At 37.9% G+C, this 13,322-nt stretch overlaps 1 protein-coding gene across 1 annotated transcript in view; it reads right to left on the bottom strand.

The window, feature by feature from the left end:
- tdrp.S (testis development related protein S homeolog) overlaps positions 1 to 8,887 on the bottom strand; it is a 67,483-nt gene extending 58,596 nt beyond the window's left edge. The window contains exon 1 of the mRNA XM_018265574.2: positions 8,673 to 8,887. The gene's annotated coding sequence lies outside the window, so the exon portion shown is untranslated. The remainder of the gene's footprint in view (positions 1 to 8,672) is intronic.
- Between the last annotated feature and the right edge of the window lie 4,435 nt (positions 8,888 to 13,322).

Below are 13,322 nucleotides of genomic sequence, written 5' to 3'. Positions count from 1 at the left end.
TTTTAGAAACTCCCAAAACTCGAAATTCGACCCTTGAAAAATCAACCCCTTAGTATAACTTGAACTTAGCTATTTACTAATAATAAAACGTGGAACTTATCTACACTAATTCTTACTGTCACAGGAATAAAGACAAACCTCATCCTAGTTGCATCATACCTTAGTTATACAAATTGGCGGTTGTGCTGAACACCAACACTTGAAACAGACAGCTTTCTACTCCATTTCTTAGTCCAAAGGGAGTTGAACAATCTTATTGAAGAATAAGAATTCTGTACATATTAAAATTAGGGCTCAGATTTACAAAAGCAGACTTCTAATAAGTATTCAGCCTCATTGGGGAATTTTGCTCAAATGTATTGCAGTCTGCAGTCTGTTCTAGCAGAAATGTATAAGAGAACTATTTGGCTATATGTTGCCCTAACCATTAAGCTGCATTTCGGCTGCCCGAATATTTAAATTTTTGACATATTTAAAATGGCACAGAAAGCTTTACATTGCATGTCTTGCATTGTGAAGGCTTTTTGGCTCCTTTTAGCCTGTCTCATCCTAACCAGGTTTCCCTGTTTCCCACCCTCTAGCAGAGAAAATGCTGATATAACTGGCTATTGTCTTTTATGTGCAGTAACTGATACCAAATGCATCTGCCTGTCACTGCCCACACATGGTGGATGTCAGTTTGAAAACACACATATCAGATTTAGATCTTAGAGTTCAGATACTGAACTAATGAATGCATCTTTTCTAGATGGTGCAATTTTTTAAAAATTATTTTAAATTCAAATATGTAAACGAGGATTGCGATTCAGTTTGGTATTTAGCCAAATCTAGGGGAAGTCAGAAGAGGTGCCTGCCTAGAGCACAATGGGGCATGGGGTGCAGTCTACAAAAAGAGCAGTTTGCTAGTGATCAATGATGGGACATGAAGGATTGAACCTTCGGTGGCAACAGACTTTGATCCAGGACTGGTTGCATCCCTAGTTCAAATAGCATATGTAAAGAGCATCCTTCTGTGACTGTCTACTTGTTTAATCTATAGTTTTTGACAAACCATTTTTAATCCTCATTAGTGACAAACATAACTACATTTAAGACTACATAAGCACATTCAGGTACTTCTTGCAAGCCAAAAAAGACTAGTGGAGAATATATCCTGTAGCATAGACCTAAAGCATGGCAATATGGCACTTGATTTTTTCATTTAACCTTTCTGTGTAAGGCTACTGGCACATTGGACCATTTCTCAGCCTGTATATAAGAGCTCTGTGTAAGTCGCATTTCATTAGCAGAATGTATAGGTATTCAGAAAATGTTTGGCCAAGTACATGATACATGATAGCCACAATCAATTTTCATTTTGGGCGCTGAGAATGAATCAGTATTGACCCTAATGATTGTATCCTTTTGCCTTCTAAATACACCTTCTATGTAGCTACACAATTTGTACACAACTTTTGATAAAGCTCTAAACAACCCAAAATCCACTAAATTAACCCCTTTCTGTGGTTCCTTTACCTTCTACAATCCATAAACCCTTGCAAGATACAAAAGGGAAACGTTCAGATGGTCAGATCTTGGGAAAACATTCAGAGATTAGCCAAAACTCAGACTCACAAATTATCCAGTTATACATATGCAGGTCTGGACTACAACCTTTAAAATCTTTAAAACCATACACCAATTGGGACTTATTTAACAAAAGTTCACAAGACAGATCCCTAAAAAACACCATATAAAATACATTACAAGCCTACAGTTATATGATCTATTACCTGGAATGCTAGGCACCTGAGGTTTTTTTTTTCAGAATAGGTTTTTGTATATTTTACATCAACATACCTTAAGACTACTAAAACATTGTAACATTAAGGGGCATATTTATTAAACCTGAAATTTTTGTGGTTGAGTTTTTTAAGGGGAAAAACTCATTCATAGAGAAACGAAAAAACCTGGAATTTATTATATTAGACTCCAGCTAAAACCTGTCGAAATCATGGAAAAAATCAATGGCAGACGATTGCTTTTGCAATTGGAATATGTTTTTTGCATTGATGATTGTTTCACGAGTTTCAGCTGTTTGATGCTGGTTTTCATTGATAAAAATAAATTGTGGTTTCCATTCAATAATCTGAATAATTCAAGTTTTTTGGTCAAAAATTAAAATTCGCGCACATACAATTTTTGATCCGAATATTTTTGTAAATCAAGCCATATCGTGATTGGGAGTTAGGTTGAATTTTTATCATTAATATAATGGGAAAAATATGTGCATAAGCGCAGGCGACTTTTCATTCTAGCCTATGTAGAAAAACGCTGAGGCAGTTCGGGGAGATAGTCGCGCAAAAGATGAGGCGATTAGTCGCCAGGCGACAAAATCTCCCCGAATCTCCTCGTTTGGCCTTACCCTTAGAGAGGCTTTGGTCTGACTCAAAGGTTATTTCATGGGCAGGTGTGGGCAATTCCTTTGTTATGTCTATCAAGGAAGCAGATTAAAGCCCTGGAGTTGATTTGAGGGGTGTTGCTTGTATGTGGAAGATTTTGCTGTGAACAGACATGGGCAGGTGTGGGCAATTCTTTTGTTATGTCTATCAATGAAGCAGATAAAAGCCCTGGAGTTGATTTGAGGGGGGGGGGGTGCTTGTATGTGGAAGATTTTGCTGTGAACAGACACCATGCGGTCAAAGGAGCTCTCCATGCAGGTGAAACAAGCCATCCTTAAGATGCAAAAACAGAAAAAAAACCCGAAGAGAAACAGCAGAGAAATTGCTACAATATTAGGAGTGGCAAAATCTACAGTTTGGTACATCCGGAGAAATTAAGAAAGCACTTGTGAACTCAGCAACGCAAAAAGACCTGGACTTCCACGGAAGACAACAGTGGTGGATGATCGCAGAATCATTTCCATGGTGAAGAGAAACCCCTTCACAAAAGCCAAACAAGTGACCAACACTCTCCAGGAGGTAGGTGTATCGATATTCATTCAATAGTAGAACAAAAATAATGAAGACGAATGCCAATGCGGGTAGTGTACTTAAAGTACCTCCAAGGCTTTAATGTGCAGACTATAATCAAACGTTTCAGGAGCCTCGCGCTCCCTTCCTCAGTGGATAAGTGTATCTGTATCTGTTTTAAGCTTGCGTGGCCTGTAATGGATATATATATATATACAGTATATATAGACTAAGTGATGTATTTCTATTGACATGGCATAGTTTTTCCTGGCCAATAACTGAGACCACTTTTTAATACAGTGTGTTCTTACCCAGCTCATGTAAAAACGTTGCTTTTGCTTTAGAACCTGTAATAACATTTATAGAAATCAGCTGTTTTTTTTTGAAGATGAAAGCTGCCATGCAGGATTGTACAGCATACTGCTTTGCACAGCAAACACTACAATAATTCTCACACTAAAGGGCTGGACTCCACGGGTGTTTTCTGTCGGATTGGCGCCCGGCAACAAAACACATGCAACAAGTTGCTGCTTTCTGCATTCACATCCGACAGTTGTATCATGTCGGATGTAATGTTGTTCTGTGACTTGTTGTGACTGGGCGCTGATCCGACGAAAAATGCACTGTGGAGTCCAGCCCTAAATAAAGATAACCCCTAACCCCTTTACTGTAAGCTCTTGTGGGCAGGGCCCACTAATCCTATTTGTATTCAGTAGACCTTGTTTGTTATACAGGATGTTAATTTAAAGGACCTTGTAACTAACTTGCTGGCACTTTATAAACCAATAATAATGATAGAGGTCAAAAGCCATTCATACTTTTTATGAAATACAAATAGAATAATATTTATAACTGATACAAATATGACACATGACTGATACAAGAATGATACAAATATGACCATATAAAATATTTTGTTTACAATTGCTGGTTAGCCAGATATCTATAAATGTATGTTAATGCTATGGTTTTCGCTTGAAGAATTTGTCATATGTTGATGACACACTGTGGTTTGTAGCTATAGTAACTCCAGGTGTATAGTGATAATTGTGATAATAGGTGTATAGAGTGGTACACTCTGAGTAAAATACACCCTTTCTGAATTATTGTAAGGCCATGAGCTGGGAATAAGGAGTCTAGACAAATGAAAATGCATCATGGCCTGAAACCAAAAGTCTACCCTACTGTCTTTGTTGTAATTGTATATCCTTTTATGTGTAAAGTATACAGTATCATCAGACATAATAATCAATTCCTTATTTCCTTCCTGGATTTTATCTCACAGTCCCATCTGTTTTATCTAAAGCACAGGAAAACACCCCTTCTCTTTTCTGGGAGGAGAGAGGCACAGCTAGCTGAATAAATCTCTACGTTTGTTGCCTATAGCTCTCAGGAAACTATGTGTGTTTAAAACCTGTAGCCTAACATAACCAAATGGCAATTTGCTTAAGAAAACTTTCCATGAACAGGATTGCAGGACAATGGAAGCTTTGAGAATTAATTGATCCACAGTGTGCCTCCACTTCCTACTAAGAGAATGATGTGGTCACAAAGTGTTTGGCTGATGTAAATAGGCAGTTTTAAAGGCTGTGGATAAGGAAGTAAACACAATAGTTCCAGATATTAGCTCAGACATTGCAATTTAAGACTAATGTCCCTGTATAAGCAATAAGGGATTTCGAGTGTACGTTTATCCTTAAATAAGGGAAAGAACCAAAATATCGGATGTTTGTGGGCCAGTAAAACTGTGTACTGTCTCTTCAATATCCTGTGCCGCATGTTTTTTTTTTTTTCGTGAAGGTTTTTAGCGTGAAGGTCCAAAGTCTAACAGTCTCCATAAAATGTGTGAATTTAGATAGTTGCAAATCTTGGAGAAAGGATGCAGTGCACCCAGCTTGGGAAATATTTATTTTATTTACTTTTAAAGGGAACATAAACATGTTTTCCAATGTGCATAAAAAAATTCCTTTCATGTTAAAGATATTCGCTTTTGAAAACTGCTTCTTCTGACCACTGAACCCAATGTAATGGCATAAACTTGAGGAAAAAGGCATTTTCATGTAAAGTGTTTTGTATGCAGTAGATCCAGGTATTTTTGGGTGCCTTACCACCTGCCGGCAATAAATCTGTCAGGGCCCTTAAACATATTATTTTTTTACACTTTCAGATATAAAAAACAGTGCTTTTTATCCATAGAGTAGCAGGGCATAGTCATAAATGACACAATGGGGCTCATTTATCAACACTGGGCAAATTTGCCCCTGGACAGTAACCTGTGCCAACCAATAAAATGCTTGCATTCATTGTTTAATAAGCAGCTGGCTGAAAAAAGCCAATTACCGATTGGTTGCAATCAGTTACTGCTCATGGGCAAATTTACCCAGTGTTTATAAATAGTTACATAGTTAAGTTGGGTTGAAACAAGACCAAAGTGCATCAGGTTCAACCCCTCTAAATGAAACCCAGCACACATACTCACACACCCAGTGAATCTATATATACCAATATCTATATTAATTATAGATTTTAGTATCACTATAGCCTTGGATATTATGCTTGTCCAAAAAATCATCCAAGTCTCTCTTAAAGGCATTAACAGAATCAGCCATCACAACATTACCCGGCAGTATATTCCACAACCTCACTGTCCTCACTGTGAAGAACCCCCTACGTTGCTTCAAATGAAAGTTCTTTTCCTTTAGTCTAAATGGGTTGCCTCTGGTGCAGTGATCCACTTTATGGGTAAAAAAGTCTCCTGCTATTTGTCTATAATGTCCTCTGATGTACTTGTAAAGTTTAATCATGTCCCCTCTCAAGCATCTTTTCTCCGGAGAGAACAACCCCAACCTTGACAGTCTACCCTCATAATTTAAATCTTTCATCCCTCTGAATTTTATTTTTATCCCTTGAGTTTATGCCCTTTTTTATGCAAGACAGTATATTTACAAAAAAAAAACAGATAATCCCCAACACACTGCCATTTAGTGTATAACTTGCATTTATATTATTTTTGCCAAAGTGCATAACCTTGCATTTATCAACATTGAACCTCATTTTCCAGTTTGCTGCCCAGTTTTCCAATTTCATCAAATCACTCTGCAAAGAATGGAACCTATAGTTTTGTACAATTTAACAAACGCCTGTCTCTTTCTAATATTAAATAGCTTCTAATATTTATACCATGATAAACCATCATGCTTACTGTTAATTTTGAGTTTAAATTGTGATGGCTTTTAAGCTGTGATTGGCTACAGGCTGGCTCTAGCCCCTAGCAATGGTGTGCAACAAAGCAATTATCTACACCCAAAAGCAGTGGCAGACATTTTTTTAACATTACAGATGTGTTAATTGACTATAATTCCACAATTCCAGTATGCAGCATGATAAAATATGATTGTAACCTAATTTCTTAATGACCCTAACTCAATAAACAGTACATTTGCCTCTGAACATTACAAATTCTCATCCCCTCCTCAGGAAAGATACCAGTACAAACAAATAATCAAATCAGGATAGTGAACTGCTGTACTACTTGCCTAAGACACAGAACCTGAGAAACTATTTTATGGTACAATTCTTTTTTTGAATTCTATATGATATGTTGTTTACCCAGTATCCCTAAGGGCATTGACACACCAGGAGATTAATCGCTATCGATAAATTGCTGCTTCTCTGGGCAATTAATCTCCTGGACTCTCCAGTAAAAAGCTTTCCCATAAGGGTCAGGACACAAAGGGCGTTTTGGGGAGATTTGGTTGCCTGTTTTTTGCGGCGACCAATCTACCCAAACACCTTCCCTGACTCTGCGCCGGCTAAAATGAAAAAAAAAAAACGATCACCGACGTTTTTTCATTTTAGCCGGCGCAGAGTCAGGGAAGGCATTTGGGGAGATTCGCCGCTGCAAAAACGAGGCGATTAGTCGCCAGGCGACCTAATCTCCCCAAAACGGCCTGTGTGGCCTGACCCTAAGCAATAATGTGAATCGCTGGTGGTAAAACCCATGTGTCGCTCCAGTCTCTTTATATGATAAATATTGATCAAGAAAGAATGGTATTGGTTGCTGAATCTCATAGAAGGCAATAGTTAATAAGAAAAGTTTTTTGATCAATATTGATATAATGAGAGAGGCCCCCCAAATGGTTTCACAACCATGTAAAGGAATGGAGGCCAGTGGAATGCTTGTGTAGTATTGTATGTAATAACATGGAACTAAAGGGCTCATTTACCAAATACAGGGCAAGGTGCAAATATCTCCATTTGTGTGTAAAAACCACCTAGTTGTAAGTTTTTGAGAATCAGTGACTTTGTACCTCCTAGTGCTCCTGCACGTGGGGCAACAGCATAAGTAAATACTCCTTAAATGTATTTGCTACTTAGACATATGGGTCAGTTGTAATTAGTATACTACTATAGTACATCCTTGCAAAATCACAGCATATCATTTTTTCTAAGTTCTTTCCAAGTTTCATTCAGTCATGATTCATAATATTATTTAGGAACAACAGATATCAAATGTTAATGCATTAACGTGTAACATACTTGGCACCCTAAGTAACTTATAGAATTTATATGTAAGTACAGGTATGGGACTTGTTGTACAGAATGCTCAGGACCTGGGGCTTTCTGGATAACAGATCTTTCTGTAATTTGGATCTTCATACCTCAAGACTATTAGAAAATCATGTAGACCTTAAAAAAAACCCAATAAGAATTAATTATATGTTAGTTTGGATCAAGTACAAGTAAAAAGGTATCGTTTTAAAAAAATTGGATTATTGGGATAAAATGGACCTGTACATTAATCCATGGGCATAACCTGATACAAATATAGAAATCACGTGAAATCCATAAATTCATATTGCTCATAACATCACAAACAGTGGCTTAGCCCCTCTGAAATATCAAGACTAACCGCAGCACTAAGTAATGGGATAATCCCCCTTTTATGCATTGACTTCAATGTCCAGTACATATATTCTGCTTTTTTTCATGTGCTGTTTTGTTAAGAGAAGCCTTCACCAGACAGCATTGCCTACGCAAGACCCAAAGCATTAAGAAGTGTCTAGATTCCAGGTGTGCACAGGTTTATTGTTTTAAAAGCCCATGCGCTATACTTGTACTGTATACTGTCTGCTGATGGGGTTGCCCGTCTGGTTTGTTTAATGGAAATTTACAAAGGGAGTGTGCAAAATATCAAAAAATGTCTTCTCAAAGAAATCCTTTTCAGAGACTCGCACAAGTATGCCCATGGTTTTCTATTACATTGGTAGAAAATCACATGGTTGGTTAGGGTAGTTCCACTGAGTCTATTGGTTGTTCAACAGTACGTCAGTGATGCAGTATCTGTAGCAGTCGGCAGGGGTACAGAGCCATGTAGGATGGAACCTGTTTAATGACCTACCTGGAGAAATCATATATCCCTTTGCTGCTACAGACTGGTGTCTACTGACTGCTTATAGATCATGGGAGCTCATTAACAAGGATAGGAAAGTTGCTTTTATTTGTCTGCGAAGTTGAGGATCATTATGGCTGTTGTGGCATTTGCATTTGTGTTGTGCTGGCGTTTTAGTCATAAAGAAGGTTATACAAGAATTTTAAAATATCATAGGAAGGGGATACTTTGAATTTAGCTTTTGGGGTTAAATGGCAGGGATTTTCAGCATCCACAGCAGAACAATAAACCTTGTTTTGTTGTAGCAAAAATAAAGAATAAAGACTTACTTTAATTCAGATGCAGCCTTTTGTTTCTTCTTAGCAAATACTGCACCTTTATCCTAGGATGCAAAATCCGTGGTGCAGCCCTTCCAGTCTCAGGCATGTACAGTACAAGGAAGGAAATACATGCTGATTCCCATAGTATTCCTCCCCCTTCCCCAGTTTCAGGAGGGAGGCATGCTTTAGAGACAGACCAAAATAGTGATACTAATTAATTCATACCATGAAAAGCATTGTACTGTATGTATGGAGACAATTGGCTGTGTGGCTGTATCAATTGTGCTACAGCTCAGCTCCTCCTTCAGCTACAAGGCAGACTGCAATATCATGCTTTACAGGTCCGTGCAAGTGTGGCCCTGCAGAGGCCTGTTCCACCGAGCAGCTCTTAGATGAGTCCTAGAAAGGAGGTTACATACAGTCTGATAAGCACTTCCTCACAGCCCACTTACAAAGACAAACAGAACTGTAGTCTGCTCTAGAAACTCAAAGCAGCACAGATGTTTCAATGATTTTGTAACACTAGAAAGCATGGCTTCTGGTCTCCATATGCAAACTAGAAATCCCAGCCAGGCAATGCTAAAAAAAAGAATACAATACTAGCAGGTATATATGCAAACTAAAGCCAAGCCTGTATTATTTTCAGTTCTGAAAATAATAATATGGTCTCATTTCTATTGTGTCGAATTTCAATAAACAATTCTTAGTTTTTTTGACCGATTAGCTTTTTTATCTGTAAAAATAGGACAGTAGGAGTAATTAGGCTAGAGCCATAAGTATTTATAACATCCCTTTTACAATCTGTGCATAGTACTGGTGGCAATGGCTGGAGCAAAGGCATTTTTATCTTGGTCCCAGATTAATAGAGGGTAAGCAACACTTTTCTGCATATTTGCTTTTGGGTACTAAAAGGTGGGAATAAGTAACCCAGGTTGTGTTTTAAAGTATTTCTGTGCCCCTTGCACTCCCCCCATGGTATGGAGCATTCCAAGAGACACTCCTATGCTGCCCTCATACCCCTCAGTGTGAGATGCAACCCTTTGCTCTCCACACCAGGAGATTCGATCATCCGTTCTTATAATTACAGGACGTTTTTAAAGTGTTCAGTAGGAGGTGACCAGAGGGAGCAGTATATAGGCAATAATCCTTGTGTTTTTACTTTTGCGCCACAAAATAATTATAGTAAGATATAAGTGGATATTTTATATCTGGAAGGAATTTTACCGTATAGTATTTTATGGATGTTTTATAAATTTTGGGGTTTTGTTGAGGTGCAACAAAACCCCTAATTCAGCCCTGCTTACAATGAAATATACCTCATTATTCTTCAGTCATTAATGCTGAAATGGAACTTACAGATATTGGGCAATAAATTCCATGCTGTAAAACGTGAAAGGGCTGATGCTAGACTGTAAGGGCAGTTACATGAGTACTAGGCAATAAGTTCAAAAGTAGTTCAAACTCCCTTATTGAATTATTAAATTCAAGATGGACCTCTTTTTGTGTCTTTCATTTAAAACAAAATCATGGCTTGTGATGCTGATTTTTAGATTTTATCTTTGTCCTCGACAAAAAGATTTAAGCATCACTTCTCTGAAGGAAAGGGTTAAATACTGTATATTTTGCCCTATATGCAGAGCAGTGCAAAGTATGTATGCATTTGTTTATATAGAACAAAAACTGCTTGTATTGCAGTGATTCAGTAAAACTAAAGCAATATACAGTATGTTTAAGTGCTTAGGTGTTTCAATACACAGTTGGCACAAGGTTCCTGACTCATAGAGCTTACAATCTATAAGGAAAATTTAAAAAGAATGGGTGGGGTCAAGGGTTTGTTGTTGTAGAGGAAGATTAGTGAAGTGGTTCATTTAGAACATGATTTTTAAGGATCTTAGAAAAAATTGTTAGTGTGGGAGCTTTCCTGATGGAAGGTGGTAGAGCATTCCAGATTCGAGATGCAAGTGAGAAAGGTTTATGTGCAATTGTATTGGTGAATTGTATGGTCAGTAGATTGTCCTGAGCTAAGTGCAAGGCCTGGAGGGAGCGTGTGGGGGAGATGAGAGCTGATATATGGATATGAGCAAAAGAATGAAGGGCTCTAAGGGGACATCCAGACATCTTCCTTGGGAGATTGGATGTAGGGAGTCAACTGTAATGTGGGGTGAGGCCAGGATTAGGTGGGAACATCATCGATTTGGTCCTGGACATGTTAAGTTTAAGGTGGCAAGCAGTATGGGACTTATTATGCAGAATGCTCTGGATCTGGGGGTTTTTGGATCTTCATATCTTAATTCTACTAGAAAATCATGTAAACATTAAATTAACCCAATAGGTTTTACTTCTATTAAGGATTACTTTTATCGTAGTTTGGATCAAGTACAAGGTACTGTTTTATTACTACAGAGAAAAAGGTGGCCTTTCCCTAATTCTGCACTTTCTGGATAACTGGTTTCCGGATAATGGATCCAGTACCTGTATACTGTATATACAGTAAGCTTTTTTTAATGAAGCAGTGGATCTCAGCATAAATTCTCAGATCAGAGATTATTCCAATTAAACTTATAATTAAAAATGATGTGAGAACCAATCTGTAGTTATTCAATGCCCATTGTAGGCAAAAGGTCACAGTACAATAAAGCATTTCCATCTCGCTGACTTTTTCGCATTGTTTTCAGCGAAGCATGGTGAAAGAAACAGGAAAGTACCTGATGGCACAGGGCTCTGTACTTAGCGCCAAATATTTAATTTGGTGCTGGAAAGTTTTGTAGCTTTTAGATCCCTTGTGTTTGTGCCTAACTGTTCATAAATGGACTCTATTACTTGGTCACTTCCCATGATCCATGGGATGTTTGTAGTTGAGTGGAGAAGCAATTGTAGCTGATCTTAATTGATCAGAATTCTACAGTAATAGAAGCACTGAAAATCAAATAATGGTAATCATCTCTCTTGAATTTTTTTTTTCAAAGTTACAGATAAAATATAGAGAACAGTCATATCTTAAAGTGTCACATAGTTTTTAAAAATGATATTTTATCATGGGAATGCATATTAGTCTTAATTGAAGCTGTTTCAGATAATATTTTTCACATGTCATAGATTAAACCAGTTCTTCCATATTTCCCATATGCTAACAAAGAGATCATTAATATCACGTGTTACACCACATAGCTTTCCTACGTCACACATTTCAAGAATTCCCCTTCTAGCTGGTGTCTGGATATTAATAAGGCTTATGTTTATGTTAAGTATTTTATGAAACCCTAATCTACTTAATTTAGTATGAGGGAAGCCTGCTTTGTATGTTGAGAGAGGCCACATAGAAGATTGTCTGCTGCTGTAAAAAAAAACAAAAAAAAAAAACAAGCAATCCCATTGTCCAGTTTCCTAGTTTGTGCATGTGAATGGTAAACAGGATGCAGCATTACTGTTTAATTACTAATAAATTGAACAAAAGCTTCTTGGAACACAGAGTAGCTTATTAATAATTTCTTCTTCTGTCCAATCCATGATTGGTGATATAATAGTGTAGAGAAGCTTCCGTCTCCCCCTATCAGCCATTGAAGAATATGTAGAAAGTCTATGGCACTTTTTCACCTGTGGGAAATCATGCTTTCCTTGGGCAGAAAACTGCTTGAAATTGTTGCATTGGGCAGACCTGGAATTGCTATGGGTAAAACATTGTATTTCTGTAATCATGTGGAAATGCAAATGAAAAATTTTGTGCAGAGTTATGCAATTGAAATTAAATTAATGGTGATTCCCATTAATTCCAGTGTTCAAGGAACAGAGCTGTATTACAGAGATACTTGGCTAGCCTATGAATCTCTTATAGGGATGCACCGAATCCAGGATTTGGTTCGGGATTTGGCCAGGATTCAGCAGGATTCGGGCAAATTCTTCTGCCCAGCCGAACTGAATCCTAATTTACATATGCAAAATCGCATGACTTTTTGTCACAAAACAAGGAAGTAAAAAATATTTTCCCCTTCCCACCCCTAATTTGCATATGCAAATGGGGAGCAGGTCTCTGCCAACCCAGACCTGCTCCCCCCACTGGGAATTGAGGGTACCATTGCTCCACCCCCCGTGGCCCCTATCGCAGCCGCAAGAGGAAAGCAAGGTAGTGGGTGGGGATAGTGGTATTTGTAGGAGCAAACTGGGGTGGATAATTGTTTCTATTGATAATTGTCTCTATGTGTGTTTTAGCAGAGGCAATTCTCAGCATTCTCTAGTAGCTGTGACAAATAGCTGCTACTAGCAGCTCCGTGTGTCTTGACCCCTACACATGCACATGGGGCATAAGTAAATTATCCCTATCATCTCTTATACAGTATTAGATAATCTGTACTAGAAGACATAAAGTGATCCTGTCTGGATACTAAGTGACTTTTCTTGCTTGCAAGCAGTAATACCATAGTTTATGTGGGACTTTGTGGACATTGATTTAGGCTGTCGTCTTTTAATCCCTCTTATCTGTTTAGTGCCTCCAACCAACCCCTTTCCTCACACAACAGGGTTCCAGTCAATCACTGGTATGCATGTGACACACATATGATTATAGACTGTTCTTTAGCAGGGGTAGGAACAACAGATAATCATTGTCAGGCGATGTTATCACGGAAATAGCTACATTTCCCAGTCTGACATATGTTAACACTC

The sequence above is a fragment of the Xenopus laevis genome, chromosome 5S (genome assembly GCF_017654675.1).
Source record: "Xenopus laevis strain J_2021 chromosome 5S, Xenopus_laevis_v10.1, whole genome shotgun sequence".
NCBI classification, from domain to species: Eukaryota; Metazoa; Chordata; class Amphibia; order Anura; family Pipidae; genus Xenopus; species Xenopus laevis.
The sequence above is the reverse complement of the archived record's forward strand: the minus strand, read 5'-3'. Positions and strand labels throughout refer to the sequence as shown.